The sequence below is a fragment of the Ambystoma mexicanum genome, chromosome 5q, assembly GCF_040938575.1.
Source record: "Ambystoma mexicanum isolate Mex_15411 chromosome 5q, UKY_AmexF1_1, whole genome shotgun sequence".
Lineage (NCBI taxonomy): Eukaryota > Metazoa > Chordata > Amphibia > Caudata > Ambystomatidae > Ambystoma > Ambystoma mexicanum.
The window spans coordinates 180,619,349-180,646,211 of NC_090933.1; the positions used below are offsets into that span (position 1 = coordinate 180,619,349).

Here is a 26,863-nt window from a genome sequence, read left to right on the forward strand (position 1 = left end):
AGCTGAAAGGAAAGAGAACGAAGAGTAGGCAAGAGTAGCAAGGAAAGGTACAGAATGAATTCCCTCTTGGGGTGTATGCAGATATAGGAAAAGAGTTTCCACGAACCTTAGGAAATACTCAAGCCTTCTGCACAGTTTGCTATAACAGAGGCCCACGCTGTTTGCTCATGACTTGGAACAGCAGCTATGGGTGTCTGTAATGTAGAAACGAGACAAGGGAAGGGGCAGAGGTTGACTGATGGGAACCAACAGACAAGCTCTGTACAAAAGGGTCTACAAACAGGACAAGAGAAGATACTTACAGACAAATCCAGGAAAAGGAGGTTGATAGCAAACTAGCAGAAGGAAATGAAGGGAAAGTCGTGTAACAGGATAGGATAGCAGAGGACAGTAAGGAACAAGGTTCAGAGCTCAGAGGAGCAGGAAAGCAATGAGCAAGCCCACAGGAGCAGGGCTGTAAGGTAGAGAGCCCAGAGGGAAAGGGCTTAGGGCAGCAGAGTAAAGCAGGCTGCACGGCAAGGAACCCAGAAGGTCCGGGCAGCAAGGAGTGAGCCCTGAGGGGCAGGGCCGCTGACCGTAGAAGGTTTCAGAGGACTGTAGAGGGCTGCTAGGCCGAGAACCCAGCGGAAAAAGGTAGGTAGTAAGCAGCGGAGCGTGATCAGCTGCAAAGTAGGAAGCCCAGAGGACAACGGCTGTAGGCAGCCGGAGTGAGGCAGGCTGCAGAGCAGGGAGCCCAGAGGACAAGGGCTGAGACTGGAAAGCAGCAGAGCGAGATCAGCTGCAATGTAGAAAGCCCGGTAGGGCAAGGGCGGAGGCTGGAAGGCAGCAGAGCGTGATCGGCTACAATGTGGAGAGCCCGGCAGGGCAAGGGCGGAGGCTGGAAGGCAGCAGAGCGTGATCAGCTGCAATGTAGAAAGCCCGGTAGGGCAAGGGCGGAGGCTGGAAGGCAGCAGAGCGTGATCGGCTGCAATGTGGAAAGCCCGGCAGGGCAAGGGCGGAGGCTGGAAGGCAGCAGAGCGTGATCAGCTGCAATGTAGAAAGCCCGGTAGGGCAAGGGCGGAGGCTGGAAGGCAGCAGAGCGTGATCGGCTGCAATGTGAAGAGCCCGGAGGAGCAGGGCTGTGAGGAAGAGAGCCTGGAAGGCTCTGGCTGTAGGCAGCGAAGAGTAACAGGCTGCAAGGCAGGAACCTGGAAGAGCAGGGCTGAGGCAGGGAGCCCAAAAGGCTAGGGCTAAAGGCAGCAGGGTGTAGCAGGCTGCAAGGCAGGACGCCCAGAGGAGCAGGGCTGAGGCAGGGAGCCCAAAAGGCTAGGGCTGTAGGCAGCAGGGTGTAGCAGACTGCAAGACATGACGCCCAGAGGAGCAGGGCTGAGGCAGGGAGCCCAAAAGGCTAGGGCTGTAGGCAGCAGAGTGTAGCAAGCTGCAAGGCAGGGTCCAAGAAGGAGTGATGGTAAACAGCATACAAAGATCCGTAGAAAGAAACGAAAGGTGGAGGAAGGTCTCTCAATGCAAGAGGCTGAGCCACTGCAGGCAGTAGCCTTTTATACTGCCTAGCCCAGCACAGAGGCAGGCTAATTGGTTGCACCTGGCTAAGCACACCTGCAGACAATCGGCCACCTCCCTCTCTGTTCCTGAGTTGGTGGAAGCAGAGCCAATCCCTAGGGCTTCTGGGGGGTGTAGTTCCTTTGATGACCAATAGGAACAGCCAGGAATCGATGCTTATAGCCAAGTGCATTGTGGTATGCGTAGTTTGTTGGAAAAAACAATAAAGCGCCAAAGTCTCGCAAATGGGAAATAAAGTCCCCAAAGTAAATATAGATTGATCCAAGAGTCTGTTGTAAATAAATGATAAATAGTCCATATTGAGCGCAATTGGATGCGCCCATGGCGCAGGCATGACACTATCGCCCAGAATAGAAGGTCCCCTAGCATAGTGCTGCTGGACATCCGGAGCTGCTAAAGTACCAAACTTCCTAACAATACTTCAAGGGACATCCTTGCCATCATCACTGGCTACTTTCTCCCGCTGGAAAAGGTCCAGGGTTGCTGAGTGACGAGGAAGGTCCGCTAGTGGGTTTGTCACAACCAGAATCCGACAAAGACGTCTCAAAGTTCCAGACTTGGTGAGGGTTCATGATCCACGCCAGTGGTCGAGTCCAGGTCACCAGAAGCCATCCAGGCATCCGTGCTGCAGCTGCAGCACCAAAGAATTGAAAGGTGGAAAACCCTCATGTTCTGAACCCCAACACCAAAAGTGACCCATCTACCTCTAACTGCCAGAAGTCATTGAAGGTTCCGAGGGGTCTTGTTGTCATCTGCCAAGCCTTTGAGGAGACCACAGCAAGTTTCATCTTCCCAGGACTTCTTCAGTCAGAGAAATCATTGTCCAACGGAGATCACTGCGAAGAGCAAATCTGCTGCACTTCAGAAAGAATGTGGTTCCATTTTTCTTCTTGGACGCAGCAACCCAGTGCCTCCTTCTTCCAACGGGGGGTCCATCCTCCTGGTGAATTGTCAAGTGAAACCGAGAAAATCTGCTGCTTCACCTGCCAAGGCACCAAAGGTACTGTGACGAAGACGAGCATCTTCTAGCCTCAGGAGACGTCCAGGTGTCCCAGATTCATCTTGTATCCTGTTTGCCTGTGGCCTCTCATGTACTTTGGGATGGTAGAACATTTAAGAAGAAAGTAGAGGGTATTAAAAATGTTTGGACTGGACTGTAAAAGACAAGATAAGTTACTCCCTAACCTTGCCATCAAAGGCTGTCCAGGTGGGGGGATCCTCATTAATAATGATTTATCTAGTCTAAAGAAAGCATTCTGCTCCTGTTCATCGCTAACCTGCATTTATTCCCTTATCTATGCCGTTAGACCTCACTTAAGAATTCACATGCCTATTTAAAACTGTCTGCAGTTAGTGTATTTATTATTGAATGTAAGTATTGTGTGGCACCACATTTGTTTGTTTGTTTATTTAGTATAGCGCAAACCAAAACCCCCAGGTAGCTGGGCGCAAGCAATACAAGTATACTTAGGAAGCTTAGTTACAGAGCATACAAATACATAGGATACTTAGTTACATAGGTAGGCAGGTACATACAATGTGCCTTAAGCAGTTATAAACATTGATAGCTCGAGTGCAACCATGAGTTAGCAATGACCAAATGGTCCCAATAAGAAACCAAAGTATAGGCAGGTGGGTGTCAAAGGTGTACAGTTATCAGTGATTAGCGTAGCAGTTCTTAGATGTCATTCAAGAGCGGGTAGGGCGAGAGGTCAGAAGGGTTAGCAGGTTTGGAAAGTCAGAATGTGTTAGGAGTCATTTGTTATTAGCCGGGTGAGGAGTTTCCGTCTAAATGCGGAGTAAGGTTGGTCAATTCTAAGATCCAGTGGAAGTGCATTCCAAGATTGAGCGGCAAAAACCGGAAAGCTAGAACCGCCATATAGTGTATATATTTGCCTTTCTTTGAATAGAACTGCCTGAGTACACAGTGTTATTATTTATATGTATATATATTACTGAACCTTATTTTATATGAAGAAGCTGTGTTATCACCTAACATACTGTGTAGACATTCCATTGTGGGTCTTGGGGACTCACTGTACTTAAGAACCTGACTGCATCACCTCCTGAGTGCTTAAGCCTTGGTTGCTCTTCCAAGCTACCATATAGAGAACATTGGCTGGGGTTGCTCTGTGCCTTTGTCCCAACCATATCGAGAAGAGTAGTACAGATAGTATCCCTCTAGTCTTTATAACGGACTTGAAGAAATGTGCATGGAATGCCTTGATGGCATTGCTATCTTCAGCTCCACTTGAGAGGAATTTGTTGGACACCTCAGGAGAATGTTGTAAGCCCTTCAGTAGGCCCACATGACCATAAAGGCAACCAAGTGTCAGGGTGTAAATTACACCCTTTGTAAAGCCTGTTCTCAAGAGACATTTTCTAGTACAAACAGATGCTTCGGAAGCAGGTGTTCGAGCAGGTTTATCCCAACATGATCAAAAGGGCTGGGCACACCATGTGTGCTTGATAAGCAAGCTGTTGAAAGATATGGAATTGAGGTGTGCCAGTGTTGAGAGAGTGTTTTGCCACTGTGAGGGCACTTCAGCAGCTGAGACCCTCCTCATTTGAGATTCACTTGACTGTACAGACAGACCACAGAACCCTTAATTGGCTGCTTGACATGAAGGGTGAGAATCCTAAATTGCTCAGGTGCTCCATAAACCGTCACGGTTTTGACTTCACTATTGAGCATAGGCCTGCGTCCTATCATTACAATGCCAATGATAATTCAGGATGTATAAATGTCTGGAAAAGGGCATCCACCCAGGGCTTCCCCAAACCTGGTGGTTAAGGGGTTGTGGGGGATTAGGGACATTTTGCTTTGCTTTTCGCAGCTTTCCCACCATTAATTGCAATGAAATGAGACCCCTTCATATTGGTCTGTGTCCTGAAACCATCGCTGATTTTTGAGGAACTCAAAGCTATTTTAATCCAGACAATGTAAAGAAGGCACTATTTGCAGCAGCTTGGGCTAACACTATCATTTCACGCATACCCATGCCGTCTTAAATACGGCCATAACAACAGGGAATATTCGCCTCATACTTATCAATTTATGCCAACGGGTCTGGTCTACTTTTCTAAGATTCCGGTTGAATTTGGTTTGGACATAGGAAGTTTTATTGAGATATGATCTGATAACAACGGACACAGCCTTCTGCAGCTTCAGTAGAGATAAGTCGCAGCCAGAGACAGCCTTCTGCAGATTCAGTAGAGATAAGTCGCAGGGACACAGCCTTCTGCAGCTTCAGTAGAGATAAGTCGCAGCCAGAGACAGCCTTCTGCAGCTTCAGTAGAGATAAGTCGCAGCCAGAGACAGCCTTCTGCAGCTTCAGTAGAGATAAGTCGCAGCCAGAGACAGCCTTCTGCAGCTTCAGTAGAGATAAGTCGCAGGGACACAGCCTTCTGCAGCTTCAGTAGAGATAAGTCGCAGGGACACAGCCTTCTGCAGCTTCAGTAGAGATAAGTCGCAGGGACACAGCCTTCTGCAGCTTCAGTAGAGATAAGTCGCAGGGACACAGCCTTCTGCAGCTTCAGTAGAGATAAGTCGCAGGGACACAGCCTTCTGCAGCTTCAGTAGAGATAAGTCGCAGGGACACAGCCTTCTGCAGCTTCAGTAGAGATAAGTCGCAGGGACACAGCCTTCTGCAGCTTCAGTAGAGATAAGTCGCAGCCAGAGACAGCCTTCTGCAGCTTCAGTAGAGATAAGTCGCAGCCAGAGACAGCCTTCTGCAGCTTCAGTAGAGATAAGTCGCAGCCAGAGACAGCCTTCTGCAGCTTCAGTAGAGATAAGTCGCAGCCAGAGACAGCCTTCTGCAGCTTCAGTAGAGATAAGTCGCAGCCAGAGACAGCCTTCTGCAGCTTCAGTAGAGATAAGTCGCAGCCAGAGACAGCCTTCTGCAGCTTCAGTAGAGATAAGTCGCAGCCAGAGACAGCCTTCTGCAGCTTCAGTAGAGATAAGTCGCAGCCAGAGACAGCCTTCTGCAGCTTCAGTAGAGATAAGTCGCAGCCAGAGACAGCCTTCTGCAGCTTCAGTAGAGATAAGTCGCAGCCAGAGACAGCCTTCTGCAGCTTCAGTAGAGATAAGTCGCAGCCAGAGACAGCCTTCTGCAGCTTCAGTAGAGATAAGTCGCAGCCAGAGACAGCCTTCTGCAGCTTCAGTAGAGATAAGTCGCAGCCAGAGACAGCCTTCTGCAGATTCAGTAGAGATAAGTCGCAGCCAGAGACAGCCTTCTGCAGATTCAGTAGAGATAAGTCGCAGCCAGAGACAGCCTTCTGCAGCTTCAGTAGAGATAAGTCGCAGCCAGAGACAGCCTTCTGCAGCTTCAGTAGAGATAAGTCGCAGGGACACAGCCTTCTGCAGCTTCAGTAGAGATAAGTCGCAGCCAGAGACAGCCTTCTGCAGCTTCAGTAGAGATAAGTCGCAGCCAGAGACAGCCTTCTGCAGCTTCAGTAGAGATAAGTCGCAGCCAGAGACAGCCTTCTGCAGCTTCAGTAGAGATAAGTCGCAGCCAGAGACAGCCTTCTGCAGATTCAGTAGAGATAAGTCGCAGCCAGAGACAGCCTTCTGCAGCTTCAGTAGAGATAAGTCGCAGCCAGAGACAGCCTTCTGCAGCTTCAGTAGAGATAAGTCGCAGCCAGAGACAGCCTTCTGCAGATTCAGTAGAGATAAGTCGCAGCCAGAGACAGCCTTCTGCAGATTCAGTAGAGATAAGTCGCAGCCAGAGACAGCCTTCTGCAGCTTCAGTAGAGATAAGTCGCAGCCAGAGACAGCCTTCTGCAGATTCAGTAGAGATAAGTCGCAGCCAGAGACAGCCTTCTGCAGCTTCAGTAGAGATAAGTCGCAGCCAGAGACAGCCTTCTGCAGCTTCAGTAGAGATAAGTCGCAGCCAGAGACAGCCTTCTGCAGCTTCAGTAGAGATAAGTCGCAGCCAGAGACAGCCTTCTGCAGCTTCAGTAGAGATAAGTCGCAGCCAGAGACAGCCTTCTGCAGCTTCAGTAGAGATAAGTCGCAGCCAGAGACAGCCTTCTGCAGCTTCAGTAGAGATAAGTCGCAGCCAGAGACAGCCTTCTGCAGCTTCAGTAGAGATAAGTCGCAGCCAGAGACAGCCTTCTGCAGCTTCAGTAGAGATAAGTCGCAGCCAGAGACAGCCTTCTGCAGATTCAGTAGAGATAAGTCGCAGCCAGAGACAGCCTTCTGCAGATTCAGTAGAGATAAGTCGCAGCCAGAGACAGCCTTCTGCAGCTTCAGTAGAGATAAGTCGCAGCCAGAGACAGCCTTCTGCAGATTCAGTAGAGATAAGTCGCAGCCAGAGACAGCCTTCTGCAGCTTCAGTAGAGATAAGTCGCAGCCAGAGACAGCCTTCTGCAGCTTCAGTAGAGATAAGTCGCAGCCAGAGACAGCCTTCTGCAGCTTCAGTAGAGATAAGTCGCAGCCAGAGACAGCCTTCTGCAGCTTCAGTAGAGATAAGTCGCAGCCAGAGACAGCCTTCTGCAGCTTCAGTAGAGATAAGTCGCAGCCAGAGACAGCCTTCTGCAGCTTCAGTAGAGATAAGTCGCAGCCAGAGACAGCCTTCTGCAGCTTCAGTAGAGATAAGTCGCAGCCAGAGACAGCCTTCTGCAGCTTCAGTAGAGATAAGTCGCAGCCAGAGACAGCCTTCTGCAGCTTCAGTAGAGATAAGTCGCAGCCAGAGACAGCCTTCTGCAGCTTCAGTAGAGATAAGTCGCAGCCAGAGACAGCTATGCATTTATTGTTTGCATGTGATGCACTAAAACCTACTAGGCTGCGTGCATTTCATAAGTATCAACATCAATACACAGTATCAGCAGAATGTATGTGGAATTAATGCTTGCCAGGCTCAACCACATCAATTGTCAATGCTGTCTCATCTTTTTTTAACACAATTATAAAGGAATAGGATGGGTAGCTTATTTGTCAAATATAAATCTGAACTGTTTGATACGGCTTACAATGTATATGCTCACTTGAGTTGATTGTTTTTGCAGTTTCGTTTGAGGTGCGTTTACGTTTTTGTACTTATTATGTAAAGTAAAATATGAATTCATTGTATGAGTTGTTTTAATGGGCTTTTTATTCATCACTTTTTTACTATTTTATTTTATTTTTCTTATTTTGTTTAATCCTTTTGCGTAGTGGTTTCTGTTATACTTTTGTTAAAGGTTGAATGTAATTTGTAACCAATAAATTTTATTTAAAAAAAAGCCATTTTGTCTTAATTTACCTGTTTATCTCACTTATTTGGGATGCCCTGGTGAGCAGGGAGGCTGCTTCTCCCTTTAAGGTTCCTGTCTTTTTTTCAAAGGTTTTTATTTGTATTTGTAAAAAGGTACAATCTTTGTTCAATAAAAATGTTTTTACGTCCATACTATTCATGAGTGCGCAAAGCATAAGAACGCAATCAAATATGAAGAAATAAAACAAAAACCAAAAGCAATAACTGATCATTGCTAACTTAACTCTCCTACTCGTTTGACTGATTCAGAGGTCAAAATGGTCAGGACTTCACTGCTTCAATAAATTTAAATTCAGCTAATTTCTAGGCTATTCCCAAAATTACATATGCATCCAATTGTGCCCCAACTTCCCCATTCAGTGTCTGTGGAAATTCTGCAAAAGTTATACTCCACCATCAACATTATCTCTGTTCCCTCCGAAATGCTGAACTAGCATTCCCTCTCACTACTTGTCTAGATTGTCCTATGAAAGAACCCAGGCATCAACTTCTGGTCTCTTAAGTCAGTGCATTACCCATTCCTGCAACACAGACTCCTCCATCATTGCCCATATCAGCACGCTTGCCTCTCCAGCCGTCTATCGGCAACAAGCGTGTTTATATAGTACCATCTCGGAGATCTCTAGTCTTCTGTGCCTTCCTAAAAGAGGAACACTTCCCAGCACACATATCTTAGGATCAAAAAGCCAGGACCACACAGTATCCAGGTAGTCTACTAGTTCCCCCCACTGTGCCATTACAGGCTGGTGCATCCGCACTAAGTGAGAGAAATTGGGATTCCCCCCCCAGCCACATCTAGGGAAAGGTAGTGCCCAGCTTGGGAGAAAGGGCCGGATTTAGCGAGGGATCCGATGACCCCAATGCAATACCCAGAAGTCTATCAATTTAAACTTTGAATTAGACAATACTGTGTAAATGTGGAAGTTCTGTACCATTCTCCCTCAGAAATTTTAATTCCAGGTTCTGTTCCCCCCTTTCTTTCCCACCCACTACCTCTCACAACGTCACTGCTCCCAGGACCTTATAGATACAAGATACCCTTTTGTAAGCACCTCTCAAATTACTCAGCACTTGTAATAGAGGGGACTCCAGCAGTTTATTTGGGACCTCATGCCAAGGTTTTTACATACTGCCCGAATCTTCAATTGCACCATGTGCTGGGTGGTTGGCACGCAACATTCCATCTGTAGTGACCCAAAATCTGCAAACCTACCGTTCTAGAACATTTTTCCCCCCCCACTCATTACACTGGTTCGTACATCCACCCAGTCCTTTTCCTGACGTTAATCACCTTTAATATGTCAAAAGTCATTAAGACTATAGCATCTGCATGATACAGCACCCTGAGTTGCAGCCTTCTATGGACCTGCCATATTTGTGAGACTGTGCTGATCAAGCTAGGGTACTCAGCCTCTCAGTGCCCTGCAGCAGTTCCTCCACCAGCATGTCCTTGTGCATTCGTCCCACTAGTTCTGATTCCACACACCACTCCCCCAGCTATGCCAGTCCACCACGTGTTGAACTTGTGACACATAGTAACATAGTATGGGGCCACCAGCCCTGCCGATTCATTCGGAAGCTTCATTGTGGTGACAGTAATGCCTGGGACCTTCCCCACCTAAGGAAATCAATTTAGAATACAGTCTCAATCTTTAAATATTCTTCTGGGGAAGGGCATAGGCATGGATTGGAAAGAGTAGGATGATCAGTTTGCGTTCCAACCCACCAGCGACAACTGCAGAGAATTCCAAAAACCTAGGGACTGCCACACGCTTCCACATTCATAATGATATTTTTCCTCTTATCCTCCTCTGGCTGTGTTTTAATTATCCCAAGGGGCTTAAATGCATCAGGGGTCCAAGGACTACTCAGACATTGTTCTCACCATTAGTCCCATGCACCCATCGGGAACATAAACAACTTCTGCAAACTAACATGTAGCTCAGATACCAATCCTTAGTGTCCTATTGCAGTTGGCATGTTGGGAAATGTATGTGCAGGATCCCTCATATATAGCATCAGGTCATCCGTGTACAGGGAGATAACCTAACCTAACTAACACAATGCCTTAATCCCATAACTCCCGCCTCAGTGTCGTCACCAGTGGCTCAACCACAAGGGCAATCGGCAATGGCGAGAGTAGGCAGCCCTGTTGCGTGCCTCGCTTTAAGAGCCACTCCATCAAGTATATTTGTCCAGCACAGACCATGGCAGTAGGTTTGCTGAACTGAAGCACGATTAGACCTGAGGACCAGAGCAGTCAGGGCTTATTCGTCTTAAAATCTTTTACTCAAAACGTGTACTTTTAAATAGCATTTTCTTACGTGTTGGCTGCAGCCAAAACCTGTGCTGGGGAACTTTGATACTTTCTACTCCCCATTCCAGGTATTTACCTGCCCTTTGAACACTTACATCCATGATATGGAAGCAATGCTTAAATTAGGTGCCTGCTTTGGAGTACAAGGCGTTTTGTATGTTATACATCTTTTTACCACTTTCTTTCTCACTTTACTGGGTACAGTGTTTGTATTGCATCATTGAATTGCTTATTTCCGGCTTTATTGTGAACTGCTCTGTAATCTCAGTTTGAGATTACAAACCGTATATATATGTAGATATGTGTGTTTTGTAGTACATAGTATTCTTACGTTTTACCTGCACGCATGTTAAGGCCTAACAAATAATATATTGTAATATGTCTTAGTGGAACTCTATTCCTTGGATGTTGTTTATTGTATTTACACACCAGCCCCTGATATCCTAAATCTGGCCATCTGCTCAGCCTGCACTACCTTGAGAGTTTGCTAAGACCAAGTGTGAAAAGCCCTTGCTCATCACTTAGGTTGGCCTCTCAGAACCCTCCCCGAGGTTGCCCATACTAACCATGTCTTGTAAAGTAAAGCAATTAGGATCTGGCTTTGCACAAATGCTCTCTTCGTTACTGAGTGCAGGAGATCTCTCTGCAGTGGGTGCAGAGTACAAACCTATCTCAGACAATGTGCATACAATTGCACCAGAAAACATGCAGTGGCCCCGCTTTCATAAGGAGCGCAAATCCAGTACAAAAGAAGACCATAGAAAAAAGCTAAAATAGCAAAAATCAAGGTAGGAGACAGAGTGGGCAAGATGGTGAAAAGGCGGCCCAATGAGCGTGTAACGAGGGAACGTATGTGAGTTTGGTAAGAGGACCCATCACAGGGAGGTCAGTGCACTATTGACTAGAGGGAGGGAAGAGGTGGGCATAGGTAGTCCTTGTGGGTAGAGTGACTGAGGTTTTGATAAATAAAAGCTTGTGGACAAGAAAGAGAAAGTCCATGGGCGAGGGTGGTAGTGAGAAATACTGGAAGGTTTTGGATACATCTACGCAATCTCTAGCACTATTACACCTCCACACCAGCGGCCAATTAGGTCCTTGCAGTACCTATCAACCATGAGCTCTCCCTTCTGGATGAAACACACATCTGAAGGTTCATGCTGGCACTCAATACCCTGGTCATTCCAGCTTGCAAGTATCAACCTCAAAGGACTGACATCTGCTGCTTGCTTTATCCCTTGAACACCATTCCCCGTTTTCTTGCAAGGCTATGCTCAGGAAGGATGCCAAAATGGCAAAGGTGAGCTATACAAAAAAGACCACTTCACAGTACATTGCAATATTGATTATTGAAAGTGTGGTGTTTTAACTTGAATTCCCATCTAGTCCTGCTGAGTAATCAAACATTTGTTTTCCCTTCCTTCGACTTCAAAATGGTAGTGAAGACGTTTTTTAAATGCCACATGGACTACAGTAATTCGGTCCTATTGGGTCCTCAGGGTTTCTTGCTAGCTAGTTGCAATCTACCCAAAACAGAGCAGCTAGGCTGATTGAGGGTATAGGGACGTTTTGTCACATTACCCCGAACCCCCATCCTGCAGCCACTACACTGGCTCCCCCTATTGGGCAGGAGTCTATTAATGTCTATTGTAAGACCTGTAAGGTAAGGCACTGAAGAGCTCTTTTTAATTTCGGCAAAAAACTACAACCTTTTGGCAATTCAGATGCGATATTGTAAATCTTCTATCACTTGCAAAGATTCGCTCAGAAAGGCTGAGGCATCTAGCCCTTTCTGCCAGAACATACAAGATCTGGAAATGACTACTCCCAGAAAATCTAAAATTGGCGCACTCATCATTACAGATTTGTAAACGAGTGAAAACCTTCCAGTTCTAAAGAGCGTTTCCTGAATATTAATAATTCTGTTTCAGCAAGTCGGTTTTACTGATAGTATAATTTGTTCCTTTGATTTAAGTAGTTTCATCAGTTTATTTTTTGGGGGGCAGGTTTTATTCTCTTTATGAACTTTATTGTATTAGGTTTTAATTATTTGCTCCTCCCATGCACTGAAGGCGCTATACAACTGCATAAATAAATGTGTATTTCTACTATTGTTTTCATAGTTTATTATATAATTTTTTTACAGAGCCCTGAGACCTGAAAGGGTAGGGTTTTTACATTTCATTAAGCATCATACAATATAATAAAAGGCCAGATGTATGTTTGTCCGATGCAGTTACAGTCATGCGCAGTAGAGACTGCCCGCTTTGTGTTTTGTCACTGCTAGAGGAAGCTGTTGCCTTCGGGAAATAAGCTGTTGCCTTAGTAAAAATATAAGGCCAGATGCCTCTCCGCATGCACTTTGGTCCATGTACATGGGCTTTCACACGTTTTTAATAAATAAAAGTCACATATTGCTCAGCAACGATCAATACGCATACAATGAAAATAGGATTATGACTGAATTCCACAGACACACTATTGTTTGTTCTGTTACTTACAAAAACTTTCTATACCCCTCACCCTACAAAGGGGAAGAGGTACCATTTACAGCTGACTGAATCTATGGGCCACATTAGGAGTTAGGTGGGAACCCGCCTGTGCTACCGGCAGGTTGCAGCCGAAATGTAAGTGTAAGTCCCCATTCCTGTGGAATCCTCCAGGACTCCACGGGAATGTGGATACAGAGGCACTGTTGCTAACGGTGCCAGTGCTTCCGTGAAAACCATGTCTACGGTGGCTGGTGCCCCCAACAGGCCAGACCTGCCAGCAGTAACGGTCCCTGCAGGCATAAGTGTAGTCTGGCGGTCTGGAAAGGGTGCCGGTACGCTGCTATAGGCACCCTAATTTCCAGACCGCCAGGCTTGTAATGAGACCCTATGAGTCACAGCCGGAAGGTTGGAAGGTGGGAACATATTTGTGTTTGCTCTAGCACATGTTCAGAATATAACATTGAAAAGTAAGGATAGTTGTTTTTTAGGTTTTACGGGAACGATTTGCATAATTTTGTAATCATGTGCACACCCTACTCTCCAACTGAATGATTAAATATGTGTACCCATTTGTCTGTTTTATAAATATACTTCAATATTATTTTTTTTCTCACTTTTTCTGGCACTTTCTCCTTAAATGCATTTATATTTCCATTGACTCTTGCTCGTATTCATTCTAATTTGGTAATATAATGATATATGCTTTTTGAAGCACCACTCTGACATCTTCCATACTTGTGTTTTTTCTATTATAAATAAATATAATTTCAAACTTGTTTGACATACTGTGATGAATCCTGCAGAGTCCTCACAAAGACCCTACCTAAAGTCTCCTCCCAGGAGGCCAGGGAAAGACAGATGCTTTCTGATCCTGACCTTCGGGGTGGTGTTCTGCAGGAGGATCACCTGGGAGGAGAAAGGGCCCAGGGGAATACGAGGGCTCAGTTGGGTGAGATGCAGTATTTATCTTCCTCCAGGGAAGAAATGTCAGTGATAGCAAAATCTGTAATGGCTTGTTGTCAGAGAGAGCTTTTAACTTCCCAAGTTGAACATCGTAATGTGGGTGAAAACATTCATGGACCCTTAGTCATTGGAAGAAATGAAAACCCTTTTAAAAACAGGGAGACTCATAAAGCTGGATGCTCCTCTACAAAATAATACTAATTTAGACTTTAAAAATCTTTATTTCTCTGTAAAGCCAAGTATGTTAAATTATACTTGTGATATTCCTTTATGGAATACAATTAGGAAAAGAAATGAGCATGAAAACAACATTCCCATTAGAAAAACTGATTTTTACATTAATAACCCCAAATCCCCTAATCCCCAGGGTACTTGGACAAAGAAGAGGCCTGAAGCAGAACAAAACTGCAAAGTTTAGCTTGTTAATGGAAATGACCGACACCTGAGGGAGACTGGGAGGCTTAAAAGGCCCTCTTGGGTGCAGGCCATTAGTAAGAAGGTGGCCCAGAGCAGTAGTCGTAGGTGGAGGAGTTGTGAACTCTCCATGTTGCAGCAAAAGCAGAGACTGGAGGAGAAAGAAGACACCAAGGTCACTGTCGAGTGTTGAGCAGTAGCTGGTCCTGAGAGGTTCTTCACCTCCAGAAGCCTTAATTGCAGAAGTCACGCAGTGGGAAGCATTGGAGAAGGAAGCCTGCCCCCTGGAGACCTGAAATGCAGAGGCTGTGCTGCGGGAAGCAAAAGTTTGAAAAGCTTCCCCCACAGCAAGACTGTCTCAGTGGCAGGTCAGCACCAGGGAGCCAAGCCTTTGGAGCAGAGGAAGCTCTGTGTGCGAGTGGCACAGGCCGCAGCAGACTGGAAGTAGCAGATTGCCTGACCACGAGAGCAGCTTAGGTGGAGTACCCATGATCAATGAGCGAAACGGATGCACATGCCATACCCTGTGAGTTCACTAAGCTATTTTGACAACGGAGTGCTCCGTAACCACTTGCATGCTCAGAATAGGTACTTAAACAACACAAAGCAAACGCATAGAGGGAAAACCACAAAGGAAGGCAGTTTTGAATACCGAAATGACAGAAAGCAGAGAAAGGATTAGTTTATAAAAACAAACTGACTGTGATTTTAAGCTTGTAGGTTTGTGTGCAAGCCAGCAACAAGAGGTGACAATAATTTCAGAACCGGATGCAAACTACCCTTGTCCAAGCCAAAAGAAAGTCAAAGTATGGCAATTTAAAACAAACCCACATTGCCAAAGTCAAGAGAGGGCAAATGAGAATCCAAAAGTTTGTAAAGCGTGTTGCCCATGTTTAAGGAAGTGCATAAACGGAGCTGGGGAAAAACCACATTGCCAAAGCCAAAGAACAGATAGAGGGCGACAATATTATTGTCAGTATTTGGTTAATGAAGAAGTGGGGAAACACGAATGCCAAGAAGGCTGCCCTTCTGCTAAAGGATATTCAGAAGGAGTTGAGCATAACTTGCAGAGGTTCCGGAAAGGCATCAAAGTGTAATAAAGAGCACCAATGTGAATCTTGTCTTTCCTGAAGAAATTCTTAAAACGTGGTGTTGTGAAGCAAGAGACATTGCAAAGTTGTTGTAAGCCGATCTTAAACACAGAAGCACTTGTTGTTCGTAATCTTCTGGTCTGGCAGGGAAGTATACCAGGTCAGAGGTTGTGGTAACACTTTATACTGTTCTGAGAGAAGACTGTATCAGAACAGAGAATTGAAGAAGTAATAGGCCTGGCATGGGAGTAAACTTGGTGAAAGTTGATGAACTACTGTGAAGCAGAGTTGACAAGTCATAACACAGAAGTAGCAGGCATGGCATGAAAGTAAAGCAGGTGGAAGTTGATGAAGCGCTATTAAGTGGTGTTAACGAATCATCCTGATAATCTTTAATTGCTGAACTGCTGCAGAAGTGTATTATTGTTTCTAAAGACAAATGTGGTTGCAGACCACATATGTCTTTATAATAAGCCTGACAAAGACAATTTATATTCATTCTACTGAACTCACGAAACGTTCTTGGTTTATGCAAAGAAGCTTGTTTTTCATAACATCACAAGAAGAAGAGAAATAAACCTTGTTGAACAACCCTGAAGTGTTTGAACATTTTGTTGCTTAGTAGAAATCAAAAGAACTGCATTGGAAGACAGGATTTCCTTATTCTTTTGGAACTGTTCAACACAATCTTGCTTGAATCAGAAGGGAAATTCACCCAGATTATAAGGAGAGACAGTTATCTTGTGAACTTAACTTTTATATTTGTTGCGTTTGAACTGCCATATATTAACTTGTTGAGCTGTTGTATGTACAAGTGTGAGGGACATAAAACGTTTGTTAGAGTGTTTCCTTTAGTTTATTTTAGGCAGGGAAATCTTTGTCAGGGTAGGCATAGTGAGGCGTTCATCCAACCTTTTCAGTTAATAAAATGGCATCTTTTGAAAAACCTTCACAAAGCTGTCCGCCTCACATTTCTGACCCTTCACAATACCCAAACTCTATTTAGAATTGCATCAATGTTCCAGGTTCAGTTGCTATTCCTTTTAACTTGACATATTATCTCGTATTTCTGATGGAAATCTATAACACTGTCAACCTTTACTATTATTGGCCCACTGATTCTGACTTATTTGCATTTATTAACACTTAATAAATATCACCATTCCTCTTTCACTACATGGAATTTCCATATCAAACTGCCCTTTTTCTATTCAAACTTGTGGGATTAATTACATTATTTGTATTTCCAACATACGTGAATAACCTGGAAGCAGTGCAATCCAATGATTTTGCCTTTATTACATTATTGAATGATATTTAGTTTTATATCAAGTTGTTCCCCTTTTCAATGGTTACTGTTTGTATTGCGTTTAGTGAATATGAGAATATGATCTATTAGAGAAGACCTTTGTTAAAGGGATGTTATGGTGACAGCACAAAATCTAAAAACCAACCCAATTCACCAGTCACACTAAACTATGCAACACGGTTCTATAGTTTCCATGGGGGACGATGTGGCGCTGAGGCTCCAATTATTCGAATTGTGTCAGAAACCATGGCGCATGATCTGAAATTATTCAGGGCTTTATTTTGACTTTGGTGACAAAGGGGATTAGTTTTGCAGAGAGGGGTATCAAATCAATCCTGAAATTACTTTTGTGTAAGAAGAAGTAATGTGTAAAGGCCCGCATTCCAAGTTTGTTGGTGCAGTAAGAAAGTTGTGGTAATTCCATTAGCGACACTTTTTTGGCACTAACAGAATTACCACTGAATGTACCGCATAGCCAAACTATGAGTTTGGCCTTGAAGTAGAGGATTTACCTCTAGCATGCTGCTGGAGGTCATTCCTCCACTGCAGCGCTTAAAATAAGCAGATTTACCTCAGCGGATTCACTGCTTGTGGTAAATCTGTCAAAATCGCCATGGGGTCCTATGTACTCTGGAAATGTGGAGTGATATTACCATACCACCACCCGGAATCCTGTGGTAAGTCTATGGAGCCGAGTGGCAGTAACAATAGCAACATTTGGTGGTCATTTGGCAGATTTACTGCCGAATTACGAGAAAACTCAGAATGAGGCAGAAAGTATTTTTCTACTGGCTGGGGGAGCATCCAAGAATCTGTTAATTAGCAAGAGTGTGGGAGCCCCTCTACTGAGAACGAATATGGTTCAAATAACCTGTTCTATGGAATGTCTTCCACTCAGGAGGGTCTAAAACCACGTTTTAGCTCTTGGCAACTTTCAGAGGAGAAACATTTATTAACATATCAGTCTGATCTCACCCACAGGGGCAGTCCAGCGCCGAAATGCTAAGCGAGTACCCTCTGAACAAGGGTACCATCAGCAACTCGGGGCCCCAGACCATCAGCAGCACCAGCTCCCTTTGTGTAACATCCAATCTTCATCAAAATGGGCCCCATTGTACTTTTAGAAACATTTGCAAAACGTAGATGGGAATTTTAGTGTGACTCACCTCCAGCTGGTGAGGGTCCAACTCAAACTTTCAGGCTTTGGAAATCCTCAAGACCACAAAGGCCACGATTAGAGGATGCCTTATTTCAAGACTGCATGGTGAATGGGGGGACAGTTCCATCTCGTGTGGCTCAGAACTCCTTTTTGTGCTCTGTCACAAGCTACCTGCCTTGCCCATCAAGGCCTTCACCTCATTTTATCTCTTCCACCATCCTTTGATTGGGGAGAACGCAGAGATATGGTGGTGGATGCAGCGCCTTGTTACACTTTCTGGCGAACGGTTTGCTCATTTCCACCACCTTGGTGATTCCTATGCCATAGACCGATAATACGATGCCTGCTGGATAGCTGCCTTCAGTTGGGTTTCAGAACGGATTACGTTGCCTCTTTTGGTGCAGCCCCGATTTTACACACAGATGATAATGGCTGAGTGACCCGAAAATGGTTTAATGAATGGATAACTTATGTACATTTCTATTTGCAGGTCTTTTCCTATCAACCGCTGCTAACGTGTCCAGCAGGTACAATCTAGAGATCACTCCAGCAGGCTGGACCTTTTCCATTTGGTCTGTCATCTACATCTGGAACGGACTTTGGCTGGCGTATGCACTCTCTACGCTCTGCAGGAGGTAAGGATGAGAGGATGGGTGACACACCTTTCACATGAAAAACATAGCTTAATGTTGAATTCGTGTGGGAATGTGGGCATTAACTATCAGTAAAAACGCTTTTAGGGCGTGGCCGGTCTTTGCATTGGTTCATTTGCATAGTTTCATTTATAAAATGTTTGCTTGTTTTTCTGGGTATAAACAAAACAGATGGAAAAAGGGTATAGTAAAAAAAAGGAGGCCAGGTGTGCTTACCACTCATTTTTTAAAGGGTACAAATGCACATTTACATCGGTTTTGTTCCTTTTTCAGCGAACAAGCAAAACAAAACTAAAAAAGGGTAAGGGCTGTGGTCACAAAAGGGGGGGCGGTGTAAAAGAGTAAGGGTTATAGGTGAAAAGCAGCAGTGTGGCGTGGATTTTAAAAAAAAAAAGAATCCACATCCCCTGATGTAAATGCTAACAATGCCAAAGCAATGATATAAAGCATTGGGTCTGTGCGGTCAAGGTACATGTTAATGTTAATGGATATTTGTAGCGTGCACTATCACCACAAGAGTGGTCCCCTGGCGCTCATGTCGAGTTTAGTAGGTTTGTTAACATGTGACCTCATTTCTATCACAGTATGTTCTGCTATTTTGTTTACGTTGGGGCGTGCAGTTATACATTGTTGCCTGAACTGTCCCTGTTCTGTGTCAAATGTTGCATGGCCATTGGATGGCAATGCTATTGGACACTTGAACAGGGTGTGAGAAGGAACATCGATATTTGCTCTCTGTTTCTGACAGACCTGTTTCCAACTTTTTTGCCATCTGACGACGTTATTTATTACTATTAAACCAATAAAATGATACGGATAATTCCATCTCAGTAAGGGAAATTTGCTAATAAGATCTACCTTTCATAAGCTCCATGCCAAAAGGCCAGTGTACACCTGTGCCCTGCTGAATCAGTAGCCTGATTGCAGTGCCTACTCTTCACTGGCACAGATCAGGCTCAGGTTACAGGTGCTCTCTTGACAACTGCAGTGCAAGCCACAGTCACTACAGCTGAGGGGCTGATTTTAAGATATGTACCTCGGTTCCAAAAATAACATAAATATGAACATGCTATCCTGATGGCACATTAAACTGCAAATGCAAGTCAGTCCTGAGTTTAAGGTATGAAGGCTAGCATCTCTCATAAGTTTTCAAGCCATACCAATTTTATATCACATTTGTATCAGCCCTGCATGCCCAGCTTAGCGGTGGAAGGTTTATGTGTATTTCCCCCAACCAGGCAGTCTTTGCTGCTTCCAGCAAGACTGTAGGCCTGGGGGTTACTGCTCTCAGTTCCTTTGTAAGGACAGGTAATACCCTCCAGAGAGAGACAGCCACTCCACAGGAAGCTGTCATGGGAACAGGAATCAAAGGGCACACCCATTCACAAAAAGGAGTAGCCTCACACTATGGTGCTGCATACCAAAAGGGCCTTTGATTCTATCGAGAAGGGAAGTGGGCGTGGGTAGTGTAACAGGAGCTCCTTACAGCTGGAGGAAGGCTCCACCATCGTGCTTCTCTCTTATTTATTGTATTTATTGGATATTTGTAAGGCACCTATACAACACATGGTGTTTCAAGGCACCACAAGACAAAAAGGGGGGGGGGCAAGGGAGAAAGCTAACAATAAAGGTCCTACTAGGCCTTGTGACATTCGGATAGTGCAAGTGCAATAACAAGAAGTGCGAGGGAGGGAGTGCCGGTCTGTGTGAAATGCGAAGTGCTAGGATGGGAAGAGAAGTGAAAGGAGGGGGTGCAAGAGGAGGGGGAAGAAGGCCACGGGGCTAGGCAAGTGCTAAAGGGAGGGCAGGAGGGCAAGTGCCAGGAAATTTGCATTGGGTGCAGGGGGTGAAAGTCCACATGTTAAGTGCGAGGAGGTGGGTGGACCTGGCGGGGGCACCTGGTGCCTGGCAAAACTCGGAGGAAACCAGACAGCCAGTCATTATGCCAGAAGGGGGTGTTAGCAGGGGAGGGGGAGAGGGAAGGAAGAAGAGAAAAGGAGGGTCTTGAGGAGCTTCTGGAACTTAAGGAGACCTGGCTCAAGCCTGGGAGTGGCAGGGAGATCATTCCAGAAGGAGGCTCCTGTGGAGGAGAGAGATCTACCCTGCACTCTGTGCTTAGAAAAGCGTCTGATCTGCACAGAGGTATTTAGGGAGAGAGAGTTAGATGTAACGGGTCCCAGGCCCCAAAACGCCTTGTGGATGATGCAACAGGTCTTGGACTTTATTCTAGAAGCCACCAGGAGCCAGTGGAGAGATTTTAGGACTGGAGTGATGCAGTCCCTGGGCTTGAGGCCAAGGAGAAGTCCTGCAGTCCTATTCTGGATTAGTTGAAGGGGGCAAAGGGAGGAGAAAGGAAGGTTGAGGAAGAGGCTGTTGTAGTTGTCCAGCCTAGAGAGGACCAGAGCTCTGGAGCCATTGAGTTTCCGGGGGAAGGTGAGGAAAGTGAGAATGCCTCTGAGGAGGTGCAGCTGATAGTGGGCCTTCTTGGCAAGGTCTGTGATGTGAGAGAGAAGGAGAGAGAGGAGTCAAAGAGGACACCAATGTTTTTTGTCTCACAAGCGGGTGTGGGGAGGGAACCCATAGAGGGCAGCCAGAAGGTAGACGGGAAGGGGGGAGCTGGGGTCCCAATAAGAAGGAGCTCAAGCTTACTGGCATTAAGGCAGAATCATTTGCAGCACAACATGGCTGACTAGCAGTCAGACAGTCAGGGATGAGAGAGGAGGAAGAGGCAGTAGAGGGAAGCTTGAAGGACAGCTGCGTGTCATCTGCATAACACTGGAAGTGAGGAGAGAAGGAGGAGATCAGTTGGGCCAGAGGGGCAAGGTCGATGTTAAAGAGCCACAGCAAGAGGATAGATCCTTGAGAGATGCTGCAGGTGGATATTGTGATAGGGGAGAGAAAAGGCCAGTTGAACCTGGGAGGGTCGGTCGGAGAGGAATGAGGTCAACCAGTCCAGTGCCAGGCCTGTGATGCCAAGGGTGTCACAGAGCCGATTTGTCAGGGTGGCATGATTCACTGTGCCGAAGGCAGACAAAAGATCCAGAAGGCTAAGAACGGATAGAGAGTTGGAATCAAGATTTGAAAGCAGTCTTCACGGGTCTTCAGTAGAACAGGTTCCGTGCCTCAGGCAGCTCTGAAGCCAGATTTGTGGAGACAACCAATAGATTAAGTCTGTTGGAGCAGTTGGGAGATGGCCAGCTTCTCCAGCAGTTGGGTGAGAAAGAGGAGAGTAGGAGGGAAGGGTGTAGGGGGGCTAAGGGGGGCCTGAGAGCTGGGGAGGGACGAAGGCAGGGAGTAGAGGAGCGGGAAGACAGGAGTTTTGGTTAAGATGTCGTAGGCCAGTGAAGTACAGAGGGTCAGGGATGGCAGGGGAGAAGTGGAGGCTGCAGTAGGATTGGCGAGTTCCTTGCAGATTTTAAACAGTTCACCCGTGTCTGCCTCTATCTTTCCTTCCTGTCACCTTCACTTCCTGTAGCAGAAAGCACTTTGAGTGTGATGTCAGAAGGCAAACTCCGCTTGTTCCAAGAACAGGGATTGGACCCTTAATTTGAGCTTGCTGTTGTCCAATCACTTGCAGCTATTGCCTTTAAAAGTAAGGGTCTCCCATCCTTCTTTAATTCACTTTGGAACAAACACTTAAGGAATAATTCATTAGACCTCTGTTGGGAGAGTTGATCTTTTCAAAGCCCTCAGCTGTAACTAATGGCTGAGTGCTGAAGGCAGAATAAAACTTTGCTCCCTACCCATCTCCAGGGCACATTGGAGGTGCCCTGCTGCTAAAGCAAGACCTGCCTCTGCAAGCCAAAATCGTAACCAGGAACTCACCATGTTGAAGGACTTCTGCAGTTGTGCACCAGCCTACCCTTTGTTTTGGAGCCTTAGAACAAGAACTAAATCTTATCCTTAAGTCCTGGATTGGGACTCACAGAAACCTGAAAGTCAAGACACAGAGGATCAATGAGTTTTCGCTGTCAAACCAACTCGAACTGCGATTCAAACTCCTTTGACGTAATTGAACCCAAAGGAGCCTCTGATGTTGCCGTTGGCACTCGCTTGAGCCATGAGTGGATGTGTTGCAACCTACAAACAAGTTTGCCAATGCACTATGCTAGCAGAGCGTGTCATTGCCTTGGCTTGAACAAGAAAGCATTGCTGCATCTTTTTTGTCGGTCTTCATCAACAGTCGACCAGACCCTGGGGTACATATTGAACTATGACTTTTGAACAAAGCAGCAAACTTCCCAACTCAAATTGTGCATCCACTCACCAGCATCTTCGCTATCAACCCCCACTATCGGACCAACCCTGGTGGCTCTCACGCTCTGCACTTTGTTGAACATCTCTTCGAACTGTAGGGAGCCTCAGTTTGATTAAATTGCATCCCAAGTAGAGCCTGCCACCTGTCTGGTTTGAACCAACCACTCATTTGCCTGACCTCATCTGGAGCTTCTAGAAGCATTGAATCACTCTGACTGATCCAGTGGTAGCCAAACAATTCAAACCGACTCAACGTTGATTTGCCACCTCGTCGAACTGCACCTCGGTTGATCATTTTCACAGTTCTGAACCATCCCTGGATCTCACCTCGAACAACTGGAGTGCCACATGCCGACCGCAACCAGCAATTGTCACGACTTGAACCAGACCTGACCATCAAAACTGACCCTGGTGAGCAACCCAGCTGCACTGCTTGAATGCTGCATTTGAACTGCTCTGAGCTACTGTTTCATACAGGCTCAATGCCTGCTCCCTTCTTGGGGCTACACGATCAAGCTGCACCCTAACTCAGCTTGCAGAGCACGAAGAAGCCTGGTTTGACACTGTCGAACTACCAAGAACCACAGATAGGCATTATTGACTAATAACTACCCTCCAGTTTTGGACCCTATAGATTGGTTAGGTCACTTAAATCCCTTTTGTGCACCAGAACATATCATGTTTACAAACATTGTGGTTAATATTGCCTTTTAGCCCTGGTTCATTACCCAAAGTGCTCCATCTTGCTAGCTTTTGCATAGTGTTCTTTCCTCACGGGCGGATTATGTGTAGTGTTTTTCTATTTAGTTATTTTTGCAGAGGCTGTGGTTATTTAAAGTATGTATATTTTTTTATAAAACATTGATTGGACATTCCCGTTATTTTGGACTGCTTTGCTTTGCTGTTTGGGTTGCTACTGAATAACATTCACACCCCTCTTGACAGTATAACCTTCCCTCAGCCCACGTTTCCACAAAAGGCAAAGAAGGAATATCTGTTAACTGTGCCTGTTTTACCTATTTCATTGGGCTCACTCTTGTTTTGTAGCAGTTTGAGGGCTGAGTAGGTGCTCACCCTTGTACTCACCCTTGTACTCCTGCAGGTCAAACGTCATTTCGTCACAAAGACACTGTACAAAAGTGTCAGAAATGTATGATACATGCAGTGTAACACAACATGCAGAATATTTAAGTTATGCTGCTTTTCAGTAATGACTAATTGGGCAGCTGCGCTGCAAGACTTTGGCATTGTCCTAGGATTTTGTTCACTAGCAGCAACGCATGAGAAATGTGCCAAACACGAATACACCATGAGGCCATTGTTGTGCTAGCTACTCAGTAGGATCCCCCACAATATATGTTGAAGACAAATGTATTATTTGCTATTTTTGGCTACACGACTGGGGTTAGCTTCAATCAGTAAATGGGGATTTGCCAAGTCTGCCATGCTGAGAAATTAACTTATCAAATTAACGCCCATACAGTGGCAGATCATTTACTCCTGACAGGGGCACCACCAAGGGTGGCCTGGAGGGGCTGTGGCCACCCTTATAAAAATGCTGGCCTGCCCATCGGCCACACCAGCGAAAAAGCAAAAAAAAACAATTTTTTTTGGCACTGAACTGTGCATGAACAATAACATGCCCAGTTCAGTGCGAAAAAAATCGTCTTTTTTGCTGCGGCCGTGGATGGACTGTAGTCAGATCAGAGAGACATGGTGGCCCTGCACCCCATTGATCGATTTGGGCATGCTCAGTGGACCCGGAAACACAGCCTTAGCGCACGCATTTCTGCTTTGGCCCGTGCTTCCAGGCTGTGTTCCAGGCTCTGAAAAGGAGACCTGGGCTGTGGCGCTGACTGAGGGGGTGTAGTGTTTCCTGGCAAACACCTCAGAGCTTGCTGAGGATGGTATGCGTGTGGCACCCTGGGGGTGGCGCTGCAAGACCACTCAGGAATCTGGCAATCCTGGGAAAGATCAGTGTTGTCATTGCTAGGATGGTCAGCAAAATATGTCTCTCCAGAGGTTGCCACATAGGGAATTAACCTTTATGAGTTCTAATGTAATGCCCATTGAGCCTGTAGGTGTTTAGCTCAAACCCTACCTTTGACTAGAACTAAGCATGTTCGAGGACAGGTGGGCTATAAGTTAGCAAATGTGTACTGGAATAGAAGCCTCTAAGGGTGTCCAGTATCCCTATTATGTTAGAAATTGCGACACTCAATAAATAATAGATCCAGTACAGATCCTTTTGTGCCTTCGGGAGCCCATGGATGGAGGGGGAATCAGGGGAAGGGAAAAAGCGAAGGTAATTTTGATCCTCGCGGCTATGATGTTAATAGCCCAGAGGTGGAAAAGCCCGGATATTCCTGTGAGTCCTGATTGGTTTCGTCAAATGTGGGAGATTGCTGCGATGGAATGGGCATCCTACGCAATAGAGGACAAACTGCAGGACTTTGCTGCAGACTGGGAGGAGGTTATGGACATTCTCAAGGATGACTACCGAGTGATGTGGTGCCCGCAACGCCTCAGACTGTTGGAGTTACAGTGAGGTGGAGGAACTGTCCGGTCTTACGAAGTTTCAATTTGTTGAAGGATCCTCTTTGTTTCCAGGTTTTGGGGGTTGGGTGGGTGGCGGGAGGGATGGTTTTCTTTTTCTGACCTTGATTTGTTGTAAAATTCAATAAAAAGAGTTTAAAAAAAAAAAATAAAATAATAGATTCCATTCTGACCCTATTCTGACTCTGTTCTTAGTGTTCTCAGAGAACAATATCCTATTTTGTTGTGGAAATACCCTTTTTCCTGATAGGTCTGTATCCCAGCCCATTCTGACAAAACTAAATAAAGATGATGCACTCTGTCGTCTAACTAGCATGTTTTCTTTTGCTCCTATGTTGCACTACCCCACATCCATGCCACGTTTCTAACGTACTGCCTTTTCTCACATCCGAGCATGCCATGCAGTACCACTACTGCCATATTTCCTAGACTTGCCTTTTTCTTTCTGCCTGCCCCACTATCCTGTGTTGTCCGTTGACCTTTTTGCCAAATCTGATATTTACATGGCTAAAAAGAGGCAGATTACACCACTCTAAGGCACACCCTATCCCTACAATGAGTTGGAGTATGCCTTACAAGGCTCCTGTTTTAAATGCCCCCTTTTAATTTGGGCTATTATGTGGCAGAGCCACCTAAAAGCTGAAACTATTGCATTAGGAGTAGAGATGGGGGGAGATGGCATATGAGGAGGGAAACAAAGCTTTAATGTATTGTTTGGTTATCTACCCACCCATTGCCTGCCATGGCTATTCTAATCCCTATGGTCCCTCCAACCAAGTACCCCCCCCCCCATCCCAAACCCCCGCCAAAGCACCTCCTCCTGGGAATTCTTTGAGCTCTCTTTGTTCATGCTTTGCCATCAAACTTTGCTTTGAAAAAAACACTGGCAGGCCTTCAAGTGCTTTATTCTGAGTGTTAATGACTTCATTTGTGCTGTAAACATGCTACTTATGTAATAGAAATGCCTTAACAGGTCTAGCACCCAATATATAAACACTATGCATGTCCATTGCTGAAGTCCTGTTAAAAACAAGTATTGGCAAAGTCAACAGTTTTGGCTTGTGAAGACGTATTAGGCATTGCAAGGCATTGCTATTAGATGCCCAGGCACTCACACCGTTTGCACCTGCTACTATCAATGGCCAATTAATATCATTATGGCATGGATTATTTGGGCCCCCCGTGCCCCTGGTCTTGGGAAGGCTAAGGCCCCCGCACCCCTTTGACACAGCAGTCATCAGTGCTGTTATGCCCAGCCCAGGCCCAGCTGGCAAGAACCTGTCACATTTCTCCACTCGGAGAGCGGTGCATTTACTTAAACAAATACACTGCTCTCCGAGGTGAGAAAACGGGCATTGAAGTGAAGGGTAGAGGCTGAGGACAAAAGCCTGCCTAACCATCAGTAGGACTCCCTGCACCCCCATGTTGCAGCTAAAGGCTTAACTGCTGGCTCAGCTTTTACAAGGTCCATGCTTTCAATAATTACCATTAACAAAAGAAAAAGTATATTTGTGTGCATGTGGGGATTGTATTATGTATGTATGTATGCATCCATGGATGAATGTATGTGTGCATGCATGCAATGGAGTGTGTAGGTGGTTGTATGTTTGTATGCTAGGCCTTGTCTGCAAGTGCACACCTGTGAATGAATGCAGTGTGGATGGCGTGACTGTGCGTGTTAATGAGCGCACAGTCTAAATGTTCTGGGTGCTCGTGTGAATGACAGATCAGCTGTGTGGGTGCATGTGTCTGAATGTCTCCATATCTCTGTGTATCTGAGGAGGGGCATTGGAGCATTGACATTCTTTGACAAGAGCATGGCATGTTTTACTGCTGTT

The 26,863-nt window shown here is 45.7% G+C and overlaps 1 long non-coding RNA gene across 1 annotated transcript in view; it reads left to right on the forward strand.

Moving 5' to 3' along the window:
• The window catches only part of LOC138498561 (uncharacterized), a 55,512-nt gene that overhangs the window by 22,544 nt on the left and 6,105 nt on the right, over nt 1–26,863 (forward strand). Inside the window, exon 2 of the long non-coding RNA XR_011278746.1 lies at nt 18,050–18,194. This is a non-coding gene — a long non-coding RNA (uncharacterized lncRNA). The remainder of the gene's footprint in view (nt 1–18,049; nt 18,195–26,863) is intronic.